A 17,650-nucleotide genomic window follows, 5' to 3' on the forward strand; every position below is an offset into this window, starting at 1 on the left:
GTATTATTTTGTCAATACAATCTATTGAATTTTACTTTCATCGCTGTCTTGTTTTTTATTTACATACCTTGAGCTCCCTGAGACGAATTCTGAGTATTTCAACTAGCGCCGAGTTCAACACCATTCAATCATTGCCTTCTAAAAAGACAAGCAGTTGTTAAGCACATAAGTCTTTTTTGTATAGCAGTTTCCAAACGATTTGCCTGGAGGATGTCAGGATTGCCGAGCAGTCCAAGGCACTGCGTTAAGGTCGCAGTCTCGAAAGAGGCGTGGGTTCAAATCCCACTTCTGACATTGAGGCACCAGTGATGACTCACTTCCACTGCCTACTGCTGTCCTGTCCATGGAACTCTACTGTTTATCTGCTCTCCAGTAACATCACAAACTTATTTCATTTACTCACAAGGTTCTTGTCACATGTGCTACAAATGAACCAAATGCTAATCCATCCTTTCTCATTATTTGTTAAAAACTTCTTTTGATATTTTGTATTTTTTTCCATAAGCATTCATGAAGGTTGCTGTTTTCAACGTAAAACGATATGGGTAAGATGGCATTTCAAATCATTGACAATTTATCTCAATACCATGGTCATAAATTATCATGTCCATGTGAAACAAATACATTGTATTTGTCCTCAAAAAAACACAGGGAAGTTTAAGGGTTCCCTGCTTCATATTGGATGCTAATGAGAAACGTGTCGAGTCATTGCATTTGAACAAACCACTCTGACAACTAAGCCCTAATGCACAGTCCGGCATCTCGGTCCACTTACAAAATCCTTTCTTGAAACTATATCAAAATGTAGTCTGTCATGCATTCCTTCAAATGCTCAAACTAAAAAGAAGCAGAAATGTTAGTGGTGCCATATAAGACGGAAATACTAATGCTTTAGATCTGCACAAGTGTTGGAAAACAGACAGTCCATTTAACATAAATAAATCAGTCATGAACAAATCTGGTATTTATGAAGTCATTGTTGATTATTGCAAATATGGCTGACGTATTTATGATTACAACACCGAGTAAAGGCAAAAGTGCTTGACTGTTTCGCTAAATCATTAGGAGTTAATAAAGGTTTTCTAGAGGTGACCATTACTCCCATCTTTCATTCAATCAAAGTCTGGATCTCCTATCCAGGCTGCATTATACTTCATTTGCCAACTTGCCAATTACTCTATGCTGTCCTCTGTACTTTGTTCTTTTTATATTCAAATCCAAATCTTTTAACCAAGTCATAAATATGTGAGAATGGACACAAAGAGTGAGACACATGCTTTGGCATTTCAAAGTAAACAAAGAAGTCAAAGAAGCAGCATTTAAGGTGGTATTGAAACACAGCATCCGTACATTTCTATCAAGGCCCAAGTTTTCCTCAATGCCGTAGACTGCAGAACACCCTGGTGCTGCCACCAGATAGAATTCCACAACATTGTAACTGTTGGGTATCATGGTTACTCAACAAAAACAAACAAAAAAAAAACACATCAGTAGTCTAAATTTAGTTAAAAAAAGAACAGGCCGTTTTCACCATTCAATCATTGCCTTCTAAAAAGACAAGCAGTTGTTAAGCACATAAGTCTTTTTTGTATAGCAGTTTTCAAATGACTTGCTTGGAGGATGTCAGGATGGCCGAGCGGTCCAAGGCGCTGCGTTAAGGTCGCAGTCTCGAAAGAGGTGTGGGTTCAAATCCCACTTCTGACATTCAGGCACCAGTGATGACTCTCTTCCACTGCTTACTGCTGTCTTGTCCATGGAACTCTACTGTTTATCTGCTCTCCAGTAACATCACAAACTTATTTCATTTACTCACAAGGTTCTTGTCACATGTGCTACAAATGAACCAAATGCTAATCCATCCTTTCTCATTATTTGTTAAAAACTTATTTTGATATTTTGTATTTTTTTCCATAAGCATTCATGAAGGTTGCTGTTTTCAACGTAAAACGATATGGGTAAGATGGCATTTCAAGTCATTGACAATTTATCTCAATACCATGGTCATAAATGATCATGTCCATGTAAAACAAATACATTGTATTTGTCCTCAAAAAACACAGGGAAGTTTAAGGGTTCCCTGCTTCATATTGGATGCTAATGAGAAACGTGTCAAGTCATTGCATTTGAACAAACCACTCTGACAACTAAGCCCTAATGCACAGTCCGGCATCTCGGTCCACTTACAAAAGCCTTTCTTGAAACTATATCAAACTGTAGTCTGTCATGCATTCCTTCAAATGCTCAAACTAAAAAGAAGCAGAAATGTTAGTGGTGCCATATAAGACGGAAATACTAATGCTTTAGATCTGCACAAACGTTGTAAAACAGACAGTCCATTTAACATAAATAAATCAGTCATGAACAAATCTGGTATTCGTGAAGTCATTGTTGATTATTGCAAATATGGCTGACGTATTTATGATTACAACACCGAGCGAAGGCAAAAGTGCTTGACTGTTTCACTAAATCATTAGGAGTTAATAAAGGTTTTCCAGAGGTGACCATTACTCCCATCTTTCATTCAATCAAAGTCTGGATATCCTATCCAGGCTGCATTATACCTCATTTGCCAACTTGCCAATTACTCTATGCTGTCCTCTGTACTTTGTTCTTTTTATATTCAAATCCAAATCTTTTAACCAAGTCATAAATATGTGAGAATGGACACAAAGAGTGAGACACATGCTTTGGCATTTCAAAGTAAACAAAGAAGTCAAAGAAGCAGCATTTAAGGTGGTATCGAAACACAGCGGCCGTACATTTCTATCAAGGCCCAAGTTTTCCTCAATGCCGTAGACTGCAGAACACCCTGGTGCTGCCACCAGATATAATTCCACAACATTGTAACTGTTGGGTATCATGGCTACTCAACAAAAACAAACAAAAAAAAACACCTCAGTAGTCTAAATTTAGTCAAAAAAAGAACAGGCCGTTTTCACCATTCAATCATTGCCTTCCAAAAAGACAAGCAGTTGTTAAGCACATAAGTCTTTTTTGTATAGCAGTTTCCAAATACTTGTCCTGGAGGATGTCAGGATGGCCGAGCGGTCCAAGTCGCTGCGTTAAGGTTGCAGTCTCGAAAGAGGCGTGGGTTCGAATCCCACTTCTGACATTCATGCACCAGTGATGACTCACTTCCACTGCCTACAGCTGTCCTGTCCTTGGAACTCTACTGTTTATCTGCTCTCCAGTAACATCACAAACCTATTTCATTTACTCACGAGGTTCTTGTCACATGTGCTACAAATGAACCAAATGCTAATCCATCCTTTTTCATTATTTATTAAAAACTTCTTTTGATATTTTGTATTTTTTTTCCATAAGCATTCATGAAGGTTGCTGTTTTCAACGTAAAACGATATGGGTAAGATGGCATTTCAAGTCATTGACAATTTATCTCAATACTATGGTCATAAATGATCATGTCCATGTAAAACAAATACATTGTATTTGTCCTCAAAAAAACACAGGGAAGTTTAAGGGTTCCCTGCTTCATATTGGATGCTAATGAGAAACGTGTCAAGTCATTGCATTTGAACAAATCACTCTGACAGCTAAGCCCTAATGCACAGTCCGGCATCTCGGTCCACTTACAAAATCCTTTCTTGAAACTTCATCAAAATGTAGTCTGTCATGCATTCCTTCAAATGCTCAAACTAAAAAGAAGCAGAAATGTTAGTGGTGCCATATAAGACGGAAATACTAATGCTTTAGATCTGCACAAACGTTGTAAAACAGACAGTCCATTTAACATAAATAAATCAGTCATGAACAAATCTGGTATTCGTGAAGTCATTGTTGATTATTGCAAATATGGCTGACTTATTTATGATTACAACACCGAGCGAAGGCAAAAGTGCTTGAGTGTTTCACTAAATCATTAGGAGTTAATAAAGGTTTTCCAGAGGTGACCATTACTCCCATCTTTCATTCAATCAAAGTCTGGATCTCCTATCCAGGCTGCATTATACCTCATTTGCCAACTTGCCAATTACTCTATGCTGTCCTCTGTACTTTGTTCTTTTTATATTCAAATCCAAATCTTTTAATCAAGTCATAAATATGTGAGAATGGACACAAAGAGTGAGACACATTCTTTGGCATTTCAAAGTAAACAAAGAAGTCAAAGAAGCAGCATTTAAGGTGGTATCGAAACACAGCGGCCGTACATTTCTATCAAGGCCCAAGTTTTCCTCAATGCCGTAGACTGCAGAACACCCTGGTGCTGCCACCAGATATAATTCCACAACATTGTAACTCTTGGGTATCATGGCTACTCAACAAAAACAAAAACAAAAAAAACACCTCAGTAGTCTAAATTTAGTTAAAAAAAAGAACAGGCCGTTTTCACCATTCAATCATTGCCTTCCAAAAAGACAAGCAGTTGTTAAGCACATAAGTCTTTTTTGTATAGCAGTTTCCAAATACTTGGCCTGGAGGATGTCAGGATGGCCGAGCGGTCCAAGGTGCTGCGTTAAGGTCGCAGTCTCGAAAGAGGCGTGGGTTCGAATCCCACTTCTGACATTCATGCACCAGTGATGACTCTCTTCCACTGCCTACAGCTGTCCTGTCCATGGAACTCTACTGTTTATCTGCTCTCCAGTAACATCACAAACCTATTTCATTTACTCACGAGGTTCTTGTCACATGTGCTACAAATGAACCAAATGCTAATCCATCCTTTTTCATTATTTATTAAAAACTTCTTTTGATATTTTGTATTTTTTTTCCATAAGCATTCATGAAGGTTGCTGTTTTCAACGTAAAACGATATGGGTAAGATGGCATTTCAAGTCATTGACAATTTATCTCAATACTATGGTCATAAATGATCATGTCCATGTAAAACAAATACATTGTATTTGTCCTCAAAAAAACACAGGGAAGTTTAAGGGTTCCCTGCTTCATATTGGATGCTAATGAGAAACGTGTCAAGTCATTGCATTTGAACAAATCACTCTGACAGCTAAGCCCTAATGCACAGTCCGGCATCTCGGTCCACTTACAAAATCCTTTCTTGAAACTTCATCAAAATGTAGTCTGTCATGCATTCCTTCAAATGCTCAAACTAAAAAGAAGCAGAAATGTTAGTGGTGCCATATAAGACGGAAATACTAATGCTTTAGATCTGCACAAACGTTGTAAAACAGACAGTCCATTTAACATAAATAAATCAGTCATGAACAAATCTGGTATTCGTGAAGTCATTGTTGATTATTGCAAATATGGCTGACTTATTTATGATTACAACACCGAGCGAAGGCAAAAGTGCTTGAGTGTTTCACTAAATCATTAGGAGTTAATAAAGGTTTTCCAGAGGTGACCATTACTCCCATCTTTCATTCAATCAAAGTCTGGATCTCCTATCCAGGCTGCATTATACCTCATTTGCCAACTTGCCAATTACTCTATGCTGTCCTCTGTACTTTGTTCTTTTTATATTCAAATCCAAATCTTTTAATCAAGTCATAAATATGTGAGAATGGACACAAAGAGTGAGACACATTCTTTGGCATTTCAAAGTAAACAAAGAAGTCAAAGAAGCAGCATTTAAGGTGGTATCGAAACACAGCGGCCGTACATTTCTATCAAGGCCCAAGTTTTCCTCAATGCCGTAGACTGCAGAACACCCTGGTGCTGCCACCAGATATAATTCCACAACATTGTAACTCTTGGGTATCATGGCTACTCAACAAAAACAAAAACAAAAAAAACACCTCAGTAGTCTAAATTTAGTTAAAAAAAAGAACAGGCCGTTTTCACCATTCAATCATTGCCTTCCAAAAAGACAAGCAGTTGTTAAGCACATAAGTCTTTTTTGTATAGCAGTTTCCAAATACTTGGCCTGGAGGATGTCAGGATGGCCGAGCGGTCCAAGGTGCTGCGTTAAGGTCGCAGTCTCGAAAGAGGCGTGGGTTCGAATCCCACTTCTGACATTCATGCACCAGTGATGACTCTCTTCCACTGCCTACAGCTGTCCTGTCCATGGAACTCTACTGTTTATCTGCTCTCCAGTAACATCACAAACTTATTTCATTTACTCACGAGGTTCTTGTCACATGTGCTACTAATGAACCAAATGCTAATCCATCCTTTTTCATTATTTATTAAAAACTTCTTTTGATATTTTGTATTTTTTTTCCATAAGCATTCATGAAGGTTGCTGTTTTCAACGTAAAACGATATGGGTAAGATGGCATTTCAAGTCATTGACAATTTATCTCAATACTATGGTCATAAATTATCATGTCCATGTAAAACAAATACATTGTATTTGTCCTCAAAAAAACACAGGGAAGTTTAAGGGTTCCCTGCTTCATATTGGATGCTAATGAGAAACGTGTCGAGTCATTGCATTTGAACAAATCACTCTGACAGCTAAGCCCTAATGCACAGTCCGGCATCTCGGTCCACTTACAAAAGCCTTTCTTGAAACTATATCAAACTGTAGTCTGTCATGCATTCCTTCAAATGCTCAAACTAAAAAGAAGCAGAAATGTTAGTGGTGCCATATAAGACGGAAATACTAATGCTTTAGATCTGCACAAACGTTGTAAAACAGACAGTCCATTTAACATAAATAAATCAGTCATGAACAAATCTGGTATTCGTGAAGTCATTGTTGATTTTTACAAATATGGCTGACGTATTTATGATTACAACACCGAGCGAAGGCAAAAGTGTTTGACTGTTTCACTAAATCATTAGGAGTTAATAAAGGTTTTCCAGAGGTGACCATTACTCCCATCTTTCATTCAATCAAAGTCTGGATATCCTATCCAGGCTGCATTATACTACATTTGCCAACTTGCCAATTACTCTATGCTGTCCTCTGTACTTTGTTCTTTTTATATTCAAATCCAAATCTTTTAACCAAGTCATAAATATGTGAGAATGGACACAAAGAGTGAGACACATGCTTTGGCATTTCAAAGTAAACAAAGAAGTCAAAGAAGCAGCATTTAAGGTGGTATCGAAACACAGCGGCCGTACATTTCTATCAAGGCCCAAGTTTTCCTCAATGCCGTAGACTGCAGAACACCCTGGTGCTGCCACCAGATAGAATTCCACAACATTGTAACTGTTGGGTATCATGGCTACTCAACAAAAACAAAAACAAAAAAAACACCTCAGTAGTCTAAATTTAGTTAAAAAAAAGAACAGGCCGTTTTCACCATTCAATCATTGCCTTCCAAAAAGACAAGCAGTTGTTAAGCACATAAGTCTTTTTTGTATAGCAGTTTCCAAATACTTGGCCTGGAGGATGTCAGGATGGCCGAGCGGTCCAAGGCGCTGCGTTAAGGTCGCAGTCTCGCAAGAGGCGTGGGTTCAAATCCCACTTCTGACATTCATGCACCAGTGATGACTCTCTTCCACTGCCTAGAGCTGTCCTGTCCATGGAACACTACTGTTTATCTGCTCTCCAGTAACATCACTAACTTATTTCATTTACTCACGAGGTTCTTGTCACATGTGCTACAAATGAACCAAATGCTAATCCATCCTTTCTCATTATTTATTAAAAACTTCTTTTGATATTTTGTATTTTTTTTCCATAAGCATTCATGAAGGTTGCTGTTTTCAACGTAAAACGATATGGGTAAGATGGCATTTCAAGTCATTGACAATTTATCTCAATACTATGGTCATAAATGATCATGTCCATGTAAAACAAATACATTGTATTTGTCCTCAAAAAAACACAGGGAAGTTTAAGGGTTCCCTGCTTCATATTGGATGCTAATGAGAAACGTGTCAAGTCATTGCATTTGAACAAATCACTCTGACAGCTAAGCCCTAATGCACAGTCCGGCATCTCGGTCCACTTACAAAATCCTTTCTTGAAACTTCATCAAAATGTAGTCTGTCATGCATTCCTTCAAATGCTCAAACTAAAAAGAAGCAGAAATGTTAGTGGTGCCATATAAGACGGAAATACTAATGCTTTAGATCTGCACAAACGTTGTAAAACAGACAGTCCATTTAACATAAATAAATCAGTCATGAACAAATCTGGTATTCGTGAAGTCATTGTTGATTATTGCAAATATGGCTGACGTATTTATGATTACAACACCGAGCGAAGGCAAAAGTGCTTGACTGTTTCACTAAATCATTAGGAGTTAATAAAGGTTTTCCAGAGGTGACCATTACTCCCATCTTTCATTCAATCAAAGTCTGGATCTCCTATCCAGGCTGCATTATACCTCATTTGCCAACTTGCCAATTACTCTATGCTGTCCTCTGTACTTTGTTCTTTTTATATTCAAATCCAAATCTTTTAACCAAGTCATAAATATGTGAGAATGGACACAAAGAGTGAGACACATGCTTTGGCATTTCAAAGTAAACAAAGAAGTCAAAGAAGCAGCATTTAAGGTGGTATCGAAACACAGCGGCCGTACATTTCTATCAAGGCCCAAGTTTTCCTCAATGCCGTAGACTGCAGAACACCCTGGTGCTGCCACCAGATATAATTCCACAACATTGTAACTGTTGGGTATCATGGCTACTCAACAAAAACAAACAAAAAAAAACACCTCAGTAGTCTAAATTTAGTCAAAAAAAGAACAGGCCGTTTTCACCATTCAATCATTGCCTTCTAAAAAGACAAGCAGTTGTTAAGCACATAAGTCTTTTTTGTATAGCAGTTTCCAATGATTTGCCTGGAGGATGTCAGGATGGCCGAGCGGTCCAAGGCGCTGCGTTAAGGTCGCAGTCTCGAAAGAGGCGTGGGTTCAAATCCCACTTCTGACATTCAGGCACCAGTGATGACTCACCTCCACTGCCTACTGCTGTCCTGTCCATGGAACTCTACTGTTTATCTGCTCTCCAGTAACATCACAAACTTATTTCATTTACTCACAAGGTTCTTGTCACATGTGCTACAAATGAACCAAATGCTAATCCATCCTTTCTCATTATTTATTAAAAACTTTTGATATTTTGTATTTTTTTTCCATAAGCATTCATGAAGGTTGCTGTTTTCAACGTAAAACGATATGGGTAAGATGGCATTTCAAGTCATTGACAATTTATCTCAATAACATGGTCATAAATTATCATGTCCATGTAAAACAAATACATTGTATTTGTCCTCAAAAAAACACAGGGAAGTTTAAGGGTTCCCTGCTTCATATTGGATGCTAATGAGAAACGTGTCAAGTCATTGCATTTGAACAAACCACTCTGACAACTAAGCCCTAATGCACAGTCCGGCATCTCGGTCCACTTACAAAAGCCTTTCTTGAAACTATATCAAACTGTAGTCTGTCATGCATTCCTTCAAATGCTCAAACTAAAAAGAAGCAGAAATGTTAGTGGTGCCATATAAGACGGAAATACTAATGCTTTAGATCTGCACAAATGTTGGAAAACAGACAGTCCATTTAACATAAATAAATCAGTCATGAACAAATCTGGTATTTATGAAGTCATTGTTGATTATTGCAAATATGGCTGACGTATTTATGATTACAATACCGAGTAAAGGCAAAAGTGTTTGACTGTTTCACTAAATCAATAGGAGTTAATAAAGGTTTTCTAGAGGTGACCATTACTCCCATCTTTCATTCAATCAAAGTCTGGATCTCCTATCCAGGCTGCATTATACTTCATTTGCCAACTTGCCAATTACTCTACGCTGTCCTCTGTACTTTGTTCTTTTTATATTCAAATCCAAATCTTTTAACCAAGTCATAAATATGTGAGAATGGACACAAAGAGTGAGACACATGCCTTGGCATTTCAAAGTAAACAAAGAAGTCAAAGAAGCAGCATTTTAGTTGGTATTGAAACACATCGGCCGTACATTTCTATCAAGGCCCAAGTTTTCCTCAATGCCGTAGACTGCAGAACACCCTGGTGCTGCCACCAGATATAATTCCACAACATTGTAACTGTTGGGTATCATGGCTACTCAATAAAAACCACAAAAAAAAAAACACCTCAGTAGTCTAAATTTAGTTAAAAAAAGAACAGGCCGTTTTCACCATTCAATCATTGCTTTCCAGAAAGACAAGCAGTTGTTAAGCAGATAAGTCTTTTTTGTATAGCAGTTTCCAAATGATCTGCCTGGAAGATGTCAGGATGGCCGAGCGGTCCAAGGTGCTGCGTTAAGGTCGCAGTCTCAATAGAGGCGTGGGTTTGAATCCCACTTCTGACATTCATGCACCAGTGATGACTCACTTCCACTGCCTACAGCTGTCCTGTCCATGGAACTCTACTGTTTATCTGCTCTCCAGTAACATCACAAACTTATTTCATTTACTCACGAGGTTCTTGTCACATGTGCTACAAATGAACCAAATGCTAATGTCAGATAAATGCATCTAAACATTAAAGAAAAACACAATTAGAAATAATAGACCACAGCAAGAATCAAGTTTCTCATGCACGAGGGAGAAGAAGCCAGTGTGACAGAAGACAACCAACACGCTGCTCTTCTCAAAGGTTCTGCCTCTCCCTGTGCACCTTTTATTAAGAACACAAGAAGGAGGTAACAGTTTCAAAACAAAGAGGAAAAGTTCATTAGGGGGTGTTGTATAATGACCCATTTGGTGGATTCTAACTTCAAACAGTATCCCTTATCAGCTCAGGACAGTGTGTCGTAAACCCCCCTCTCTTCCTTGCTGGGATGAGAAGCAGATGAACAAACACACAACTGTTTTGAGAAGAGGTAAAAAGGTCAATCTAAGTTAACATTTAAAGAAATACATTTAAACAATGATAATAATAAAACAAATTCCTTCACATACTCCCACCTGTTTATCATTGATAAATGTCAAAATCTCACATCCAATATCACATCTCTTTTCAGTTTTCTGTGACATCTTCATTTTCATAACACTTTCAATTTACACTCAGATGAGAAGTTTTTTTTTTTTTTTTTCTCAAGTCATTTCAATTTCAAAATCATTACAGTCATCTTGTTCTCCCTTTAATAACAAGTTGTATTCTTGAATCAGAAGAACACTCTGTACTCCACCATTCACTGCTCTGGAAATCATAGATTGAATACAAGGAAAAATGCACATAGTGAACACACAACATATGATCAGTACCATAAGAATAGGTGTCACTATTTTTAACAAAAGTTGCCACCAGGAACCAAAAGCAAACCAGGAGAAGAAATCCCAAGATTGGGGTTTCCTGTCATCCTGCATTGCCTGCTGAACCTTTTCAAGTTGATGTAATGCTTCAGTTACGCTGTGACCTTCATCGGTGTTGTCAGGAATAAATGTACAACAGGTATCATTTAACATTTTACAAACACCTCCCTCCTGAGCAACCAATAAGTCCAAAACCAATCTGTTCTGTAGAACCATAAGTCTCATGCTTGACATTTCTTCACTATAGCCTTTAAATGCTTTAATTGTAGCGTTCAAAAATAAACCTAATCGATAATCAATGGTCTCAATTCTGAGAGCGTTTTTAGCAGTTCCTACCCAGGGAAACAATGCCATAGTTACCTTTTGCCCCGTATTCCAGAGTTTATGGTCTTCAGGTACATCTGATCCCCAAATGGAATCATGTGGCTTGACATCAATAAGGTTATGTCTGTGGCGGAGGTGAGGCTCATGGACTGCAGAAACTATGAAAGTGTGATCTGTGACCTTTACGGGAGCACAAATCCCACTCCAGTCTCTAGGCAGACTGAGGTAGAGGGCCTGCCCACATAACCAAAACATTTGATCAACCACATAAGTACCATTGTTACCTGGCATCAAATCTGGATTAGATCCAACACAACGTCCTCCAGGGCAGGGAACTGCATAACCATGGGAAACTCTGTCATTGATTATCTGGACTGTGAAGGGAACAAGAAGTTCATGACACATCTTTGTCGGCAAAGTTCCTAAAAATTCTGTGCCGTTGTTAGTTACACAATGTGGAAACACAGTTCCTGGTTCCACACTAGCATATGGAGCTAATGATTTTGTCAATTTCAGTTTTTTAAACTGATACAAACTCTTGCAACTCGGTCTTACAAGCGTACCATTTGAAGTGGTGACGGCTCCAGTACTAATATACCCTCTGGTACTATATTCAATAACACAGTCGCTTTTCCACTCAGAAAATTGCTTTGCCTGCAAATTAGGATGTAGGGATGAAGCTGGAATTACAGAACAAACATAGCAATCAGATCTATTCCTTTCTTTAGCCAGTAACATAACATACCTATACCAAGAATTTGTCATATACAGGTGAGTTATGTTCATTTTTGGACTATTCAAAACATCATGTTCATCAATACTCAGCCATCGTCGAGAAACATTTAGTCTTTCCTCGTTGGTGGTTCTTCTTGCAGGTGGATAATGATTCCAAAAGAACCAAATCCATGTGGTTGCTCCTGTCAGGAATGGCAGGAACAGTAAACAAAATAAACTGTCTCTTAGCCCAGTTGGACACGCCATGGTGGATATGTACCTATCTTCGGGAGGGAGAGGTTACTAGCACATCACCTCCTCAAGTCCTCTAACAGTGTAGGATCCGTGTAGTGCAAAAGAGTTCTGGTGTGCTTTCTTCCCTAAGACTAGGTGGATTCCCCTGCTTCGCTGACGTTGAGACAAGCAGCTTCTATACAGCTGCCTCCCTTTGTAGTCAGACTTCCCCACCTAGCAGTTGGAATTAGCCTCACCCAGATGCTTTTTTTTGCAGTGTGACAGGTGGATCCAAGACGTCCTTTCAGCAATCTTGACAGCTGTTGGTGTAGTCAGCAGGACTTGGAATGGCCCTTCCCACCGTGGGCTGGACCAACACTTCCTTTTTATGGCCTTCACAAACACCCAGTCACCAACCTGCACTGGTGAAGTGTCCTGTGGAGATAAAAAGGAATCTGGCACTTGATTTGTCCTTTGCACATCTTTAGTGGTAAACATTTTTCTCAAATAATCCACTAAATTTGCATCATCATCTGGAGAATGTTGCTGTGTAGGATCAAGGTCTGGTAACCTATAAGAACGTCCATACAACATTTCAAAAGGCGTTAAAGGTTGACCTGCTGTGCGTGTGATACGCATGCTTAGTTGAACTAAGTCTATGCAGTCAGGCCACTGTCTGTTTGTCTCTTCCATGCATTTCTTTAACTTTGATTTGATAGTGCCATTAGTTCTCTCAACTAATCCTGCACTCTGTGGGTGATAACTACAATGTCTCTTTAAATCAATACAAAGATGTTGAGCCATTTTGTCTATCACTTGATTTACAAAATGTGTACCATTATCACTTCTTATCACTTGTGGTATGCCAAAAGTTGGGATTATTCTTTTACAAATAGCTTTAGCTACTGTAATAGCATCTTGTGTTGCACATGGAAAAATTTCAACCCATTTGGAAAATGCATCAATAATCACTAAACAATATTTCAATCCCTTGCTTTTATTCAATTCAATAAAATCCATATGGATTGTATGGAAAGGAAAAGGTGGTTCAGGAAATTTTCCTCTCTTAGGTCTAACATTGCCTTGGGGATTATGACGCATACATGTTACACATTGTTTACAAAAATTTTTTGAATAGAGAATAAATCCATAAGTTGTATAATATTTCTCTAATAAGTTCATCATCCCCCCTGTTGAGACATGGCAAGGCCCATGACTCATAATTGCTTCCCATTTGTACATGGATTTTGGTAAAATAGGTTTACCTTCTGTGCTGATATAAAGACCTTGTTCCAACTTTGCTCCCTTTTTCAACCAAAAATCTTTTTCTTGTTTCGGTGCGCTGTGTTGCATTTCCTTTAAAACATCAGCGGTTGCATCTGCAGTCACATCCTCATTTGTGCATATTTCTACATCTTTTGTTGCAGCTTGCTTTGCTGTTGCATCTGCAAAGGCATTTCCTTTAGAAATATCATCTGTTCTTCGTGTGTGTCCCTCGCATTTACATATTGCCACTTTAGATGGTAACATTACAGCAGTCAATAATTCTTTCAGTAAGTCTACATGCGTTACTGGTTTTCCTGTTGACGTTTTAAACCCTCTGTTCTTCCACTGTTGACAAAACAAATGCACTGTAGCAAACGCATATTGGCTATAAGTATAGATCGTAACTGGCTTATCTTTAAACAGTTTGCATGCTTCAGTTAAGGCTGTCAACTCTGCTGATTGTGCTGAGTAATTTCCGGGCAGGGGTCCTGCCTTCAAAACCTTATCTTGAGTTACAACAGCAAAACCCACTTTGTTCCTGCCTGTCTCATCTTTCTTTGCTGACCCATCAACAAAAACTATTTCCCCCTCAGTTAGTGGTACATCTGATAAGTCTGGTCTCGGCTTGTAAACTAAAGTTGTTTCTTGTAAGCAATTGTGAGGTTCTCCATCTTCTGGTGTAGGCATCAGCGTAGCTGGATTCAATGTAGTACACCTTTCAACAGTCAGGTGAGGCTGTGAAACTAATGTAGCTAAACATGATAAGTGTCTTGCTGGTGATAAAAATGTCATTTTAGTTTGTAATAGTAAAACTGAAACTGCATGCGGCACATACAGAGTAAGCTTGTGGAAAAGCACTACTTCAGCTGAGCTTTCCACTGCCATTGCTGCTGCTATCACTGCTTGAACACAAGGAGGTGTTGCTCTTGCTACAGGATCTAATTTTGAAGAATAAAATGCCACAGGTCTCTGTTTATCTCCATATTTTTGTAACAAAACAGACGTCATAAATCCATCTCTACAGTCTACAGTTTGACTGAAAGGTTTACTGTAATCTGGAAGAGCTAACACTGTTGTTCTGGCTAATGCTTGTTTTAATTCACAAAATGCTTTTACACCTTGTTCTGTCCATTTAATTTTATCATAAGCTGCCATAGGTGCTTCATAAATCAATTCTTGTAGTGGGGCTGCTATTTCAGCATAGTTTGGAATCCACATGCGACAGTAATTACATAACCCTAAAAATGACATCATTTGTTTCTTTGTTAAGGGTTGTGGTGCTGATAAAATCGCCACTTTTCTGTCTTCATTTAATTTTCTACCCTGAGATGTTAAAGTATGGCCTAAATATTTAACTTGTGGGGTCCATAGCTGTAATTTATCTTTGTTTACTTTGTTTCCAGTCTCTGCCAAATAAGTCAATAAAGCTATGGTGTCTTTTTTACAAAACTCCTGTGAGGTTGATGCTATGAGAATGTCATCTACATAAGTTATGATTTGACTTTTCATAGGTGGCTCAAATCCCGCTAAACAGTTTGAAATAGCATCAGAAAAAATGGTAGGACTTTCTGCATAGCCCTGAGGTAGTCTTGTATAAGTGTACTTCTTTCCTTCAAAAGTAAATGCAAACCAATATTGACTATCTGGGTGTAAGGGCACTGAGAAAAATGCATTGCTTAGATCGATTACTGAGAACCATTCTGCTCTTGGATCTAAGGTATTTAACAAAGTGTGTGGATCTGGTACATTAGGTGCTCTTTGTACAACTGCATCATTTACTGGTCTCAGATCTTGAACCATCCTCCAAGATGTAGAAGGAGGAGCCTTTTTAACTGGGAAAATTGGTGTGTTACAAGGTGACTCTGGGCACTGTACTAACACTCCTGCTTTGTACAGTTCATCTATCACAGGCCTTATTCCCTCTTTTGCATCATCCTTTAAAGGATATTGTTTTTTCCGTGGAGTATATTCTGTCTTCCCTCTAATGACCACTGGTGGGCATCCTTTAATTAACCCTACATCTGCTGGCCCTTTAGTCCAAAGTGACTGTGGAAGATCTTTAAGAGAATCTTCCTCTTCCTCTGTCAACATAATTTTCACTCAGCTTCTTCTGTCAGTCAGATGCACATTAGCCTGTGTAATCACTACCCAGTTTAATGCAATCCTTTTAAACTTAGTTTCAGGATTGGTAGAGATTCCAGTTTCCGGATCAGTCTGCCAGTCCAAAGTAGAGGTCACTTCCTGCACATGTTCTTTCATTTCTTCCCATTTTTCTCGTGAACCTTTAGTACAAGAAATAAATGGAACTGCATCTGCCATTTGTTTCCAACTTGTCACTCTTTCTGTATACATTAAATTTTTTGCTTCTGGTGTAACCGTCACAGTACAGAAACTAGTTTCATCTTTCCAATAAAAATCATTTATTGTACATTTTTGATAACCTAGTTTACTCACTGCTTCATCATATCTCCTGTCAGGGCCAGGAGACTTTTTGCATCTTAACATGACATACAGATTTTCTGGAGACATAAAATCTGCATGGGGTGACACTCTGGCTTTTGCTTTTTCCATTAAGTTTTTTGCAGTCTGTCCAAGATCAATTTTCGGTAGATCTAAAGTCCAATAAAAGTGTGGTTCACCTCTGCCTTCTAGCACACAGATGTCTGTATCTGGGCAACGTCGTGCTTGCATCCCCCCTTCTCTGGTGGGGTAAATTCCTAACTTTAATCTTATCATGACATCTCTCCCTAAAAGATTAAAAGGACAGTTTGGTGCTAAAACCACAGGAATGCTTGTTGTTTCATTAGTGTCAGGATTTTCAAAACAAACTGGTTTACTCAAATGTTTAGTTTCAATTTGACCATCTGCAGATCTCATTTGTATTGTTTTATTTGACTTAGGAAAATCATTGTAATGACTTTTTATCACAGTTCTACAAGCCCCTGAGTCACAAAGAAAAACAAACGGTTGTCCCTGAACATAAAGAGTTATTTCTGGCTTTTCCATAAGACAAACTTCAGTGAGATCTAAAAATTCATCACAAATTGGTTGAATTTCTGGTTCAGATTCATTGTTAATCTTGACATTACTTCTACCATCTAGTCAATCTGATTTCTTTCTTTCAGGACAATCTCTCAGCCAATGATCTCTCTGTCCACAAATCCAACATCTATCATCAACCTGCTCTGACCCTCTGTTGCTACTTTCTCTAAACCTTCCTCTAAAACTTCCTTTAAAATTTCCTTTTCCACGACCACGCCCTTGGCCACGTCCACGATTTCTTCCTCTGTTCATGTTCCTTCCAAAAAACACATCACTACTTTCCTCCTGCCAAAAGGTATCTACACTTTGATTTCTAAATTTCTTCTTATTCACCATCACTTTTTCTGCATGAACAGCAAAATTCAAAAACTGTTGTAGTGCTCCTGTAGGTAGATCAATGTAATGCTTCCTTATCCAGTCTGCAATCTCTGGTCTCATAGCTTGCAGTAAGGCTTGTTTCAGCTGCTGTCTATAGGCACCATCATCATTATCATCATCTCTGAGTCCACTGTTAGCTTTAAAAACTTCTTCAAATCTGACTCTAAAATCAGACACTAACTCTCCATCTTTTTGTTTAGTTTGACCAATCTTTCCATAGTCAGGTCTCATTGGAAAGGCTTCTCTAATTCTTTGTCCTAAAAGTGTAAGACTTTGAATTAACTCTTGACTGTTATGTGGAAGAGGTCTGGGTGGATCGTCATCATTCATAGGATTCCAATTTCCCTTTACTTTTGCCCAGTCTGCTTTCATAGCAGTCATCCATGCTTGTTGACATTCAATGCCATTCAGATGATAAGCTCTCTGAACTTCCATCATTTGCTCATGAAAATCATGTGGATTTTCCCTGTGAGAGATAACTCCCTCTACTGCCTTCTTAACATCCTCCACTGTCCAGGTCCTAAACACAAGAAGTGTAGGTCTCTGGCCATCTTCTCCAGCTCTAGGATTGGGCACTTCAA

At 38.5% G+C, this 17,650-nt stretch overlaps 7 non-coding genes across 7 annotated transcripts; all 7 read left to right on the forward strand.

Annotated features, from left to right (window-relative positions):
* Positions 1-1,622: 1,622 nt before the first annotated feature.
* Positions 1,623-1,704, forward strand: trnal-aag (transfer RNA leucine (anticodon AAG)). The gene has a single exon. It is a non-coding gene; the product is annotated as a tRNA-Leu (tRNA).
* A 1,326-nt stretch (positions 1,705-3,030) lies between these two features.
* On the forward strand, positions 3,031-3,112 carry trnal-aag (transfer RNA leucine (anticodon AAG)). Its single transcript has one exon. It is a non-coding gene; the product is annotated as a tRNA-Leu (tRNA).
* Positions 3,113-4,442: 1,330 nt separating this feature from the next.
* On the forward strand, positions 4,443-4,524 carry trnal-aag (transfer RNA leucine (anticodon AAG)). Its single transcript has one exon. It is a non-coding gene; the product is annotated as a tRNA-Leu (tRNA).
* A 1,330-nt stretch (positions 4,525-5,854) lies between these two features.
* trnal-aag (transfer RNA leucine (anticodon AAG)) lies at positions 5,855-5,936 on the forward strand. Its single transcript has one exon. It is a non-coding gene; the product is annotated as a tRNA-Leu (tRNA).
* Positions 5,937-7,266: 1,330 nt separating this feature from the next.
* On the forward strand, positions 7,267-7,348 carry trnal-aag (transfer RNA leucine (anticodon AAG)). Its single transcript has one exon. It is a non-coding gene; the product is annotated as a tRNA-Leu (tRNA).
* A 1,327-nt stretch (positions 7,349-8,675) lies between these two features.
* trnal-aag (transfer RNA leucine (anticodon AAG)) lies at positions 8,676-8,757 on the forward strand. Its single transcript has one exon. It is a non-coding gene; the product is annotated as a tRNA-Leu (tRNA).
* A 1,326-nt stretch (positions 8,758-10,083) lies between these two features.
* trnal-aag (transfer RNA leucine (anticodon AAG)) lies at positions 10,084-10,165 on the forward strand. Its single transcript has one exon. It is a non-coding gene; the product is annotated as a tRNA-Leu (tRNA).
* The last annotated feature ends 7,485 nt before the right edge of the window (positions 10,166-17,650 follow it).

Source organism: Oryzias latipes, chromosome 13, assembly GCF_053564925.1.
Source record: "Oryzias latipes strain Hd-rR chromosome 13, Olatipes_Hd-rR_3.1".
NCBI lineage: Eukaryota > Metazoa > Chordata > Actinopteri > Beloniformes > Adrianichthyidae > Oryzias > Oryzias latipes.